The sequence below is a fragment of the Martes martes genome (genome assembly GCF_963455335.1).
Source record: "Martes martes genome assembly, chromosome: 2".
In the NCBI taxonomy this organism is placed as follows: Eukaryota; Metazoa; Chordata; class Mammalia; order Carnivora; family Mustelidae; genus Martes; species Martes martes.
The window spans coordinates 197,371,910-197,374,526 of NC_137889.1; the positions used below are offsets into that span (position 1 = coordinate 197,371,910).

At 36.5% G+C, this 2,617-nt stretch overlaps 1 pseudogene across 1 annotated transcript; it reads right to left on the bottom strand.

Annotated features, from left to right (window-relative positions):
• Positions 1-381: 381 nt before the first annotated feature.
• LOC308339068 (rRNA-processing protein FCF1 homolog) lies at positions 382-989 on the bottom strand (annotated as a pseudogene). The gene has a single exon. The product of its transcript is annotated as an rRNA-processing protein FCF1 homolog (transcript).
• Between the last annotated feature and the right edge of the window lie 1,628 nt (positions 990-2,617).

Sequence of the window (2,617 nt, forward strand, 5' to 3'; positions counted from 1 at the left end):
ATAATTCATGCCATAGCATGTTGCTAATATGAACTGGCAACAGAAAAACTTGGTAAAGGAAGGCAGAGGAACTCTATCTTTTAAGAATTAGAACAGAGAAAATTATCATATGGTTTCACTTATTTGTGGAGCATAAGGAATAACATGGAGGACATGGGGAGATGGAGAGAAGAAGGGAGTTGGGGGAAACTGGATGGGGAGATGGACCATGAGAGACTGTGGACTCTGAGAAACAAACTGAGGGTTTTGAAGGGGCGGGGAATGGGAAGTTGGGTGAGCCTTGTGGTGGGTATTGTGGAGGGCATGTATTGCATGGAGCACTGGGTGTGGTGCATAAACAATGAATTCTGGTACACTGAAAAGAAATAAAAAAAAAAAGAATTAAAACAGAGAGGCTCCATAATCATCTGGCATCCGCTCAATGTTGTACCTATGGTTAGAAATGTACATGATGGGAACTCCAGGGATCGACCAGATCCTTCGTTCAAGGTCCCGGTCAACTGTGGCCACAATATAACACAGTATAACACTTGTTGAGTTACTCTCTGTACTAAGCAGTCATCTGCATAGATTCCCTTGTGTGTGCATGGTAATCATTCAAATCTTGGATCCTTGGCAATCCTTAGAGCCACTCGATACTTCTGCCCCAGTTTCTCAATTTCAGCCATTACACAGTCAGTTATACAAGGGATTTACACTTGGCATAAAGACAGTCCATCATTGACTCTACTAAGTCAAGTTTGACTTTAATGGAAAAGTTGATAAAGTTGGTATCAACAAGGATGTGGTAAGGTAGGCCCAGCTGTGTGTTATATTGGAAGAATAAGCAGTAAGGATGTTGGGGGACTTCTATTTCCTTGAGGGCACTGGAGTCTTTCTTTTTTTTTTTTTAAGGTTTTAATCTATCCTTTTCTTTGAGCCGCTGACCTAGGAGACTAAGCATTCTCTTCAATAGTCGCATACTTCCTTGCTTTCTTTTGCTTCCCCATGTTTACACCGTACTCTTTGTAACTTGAGATTTTTGCATTTGTCTCCTTACCACGAATAAACATAAACTTTCTATTGCTATTATTTGCAATATTGACAATAAGCTCATGAACTTTTATTATGCTTTCATGGATATCAAGGAGTTGGTGGACACTAGACTGGAAACTGTTCATTCATTCATGCAACAAATAATTGTGGAGCACCTACGGCATGCCAAAAGTGCATGTGATTACTTACATGAACCTTCAGTCTGCTAGAGATGGATATTCAATAACCTTCCTTAGTGTTTTCCACAATATATTAACTTGGCAATTTTTACTCATTTGATTTAATTCATGGGTTTAACAACTATCTGTTAAGTGTCTAATACTAAACTGAGATTTTTGTCGAGAATACAATGAATTGAGAAAATCCTTATTCTTATAAAATAATTAGCACTTAATAAAACCATAAAAATATAAAAGATATGACTAAGAACTAAAAAAGTAATAGAGATTATCAGAAGAGAGTGAGAAGAATGAGGCTAGGGAGAGAATGTTCTGAGTTATGTTCTGAAGAGGAGGAGAATTTCTATAAATAAAAAGCAGGGGGCAACCATCATGGTGGGAGACAACCTAGCATGCAGACACTTTGGTCTGGAAATGAACTTGCATTCTAGGAAACCAAGGGGATGACTTCTCCGCACCTTGCACAGCCTTCTCACTTATACAGTGTTGCCTACTTTGATACTTTGTAGGCTTGCAAAAATGTTACAGTGAATATCACTGACTTAATGGAGGAACTGACATGTGACAGAGAAAGAGAAGATATGCTACAGGAGACTGTTTCTTCATTTATTTGTTCATTTATTTCCTCATCCATTCAACAAATATTATTGAACACATATTATATGCAGATCATGTGTTATCCACTGGGAATATTGCAGTAATAGGGAAAGATAGAGCCTCTGCTTTTATGGATATTATAAACTAATCAGATTTCTGAATATTTTGAATATTAGGGAAAGAAGCCTGGAATTTATTTAAAATAAACTTTACAAGATTTTAGGGAAAGGAAAATTTTAGGATTAACCAGAGTTGATAGGGACTTGAGGTATGAATGTTAGTTAAGAGTTTATCGTAATAACTCAAGCATGATTTGGTGAGAGCTTAAACCAAAAGTGTGTAAGTGTCCTGGGATAAGCATAAATGTGAGATTTTGGAGGATGGATCAGAACTATCTAGGGACAGATTGGATACTTGAGATTATCGAGAAAGAGGTGTTAAAATTACTATCAGTATAAAATGCGTGACATGGAGAATTATGGTATAATAAGCCACATGGAAAAAATTGGAAAAGAATTAGATTGGGGGTCATGGTGGGAAAAATGCCAAATTGATTTTGAACATAGTGACATACTGAGCTTATTTGAAGTAGATTTTAAGGTGAGGAAAGGATCTTTAAGTGTTTTGACAGTGACCACAGTAAGAAGTACATTTTACACAGTGACCTAATATGGATGTATATAGCAAAAATTTCACAGAATAATATTTATCCTACTATATATAATGCACTCTGACCCACTCAATTCATTTTATTTTACTAAAAAATATTGGCCATGATACTCTAGATTAATTTCATGACCTTGTTT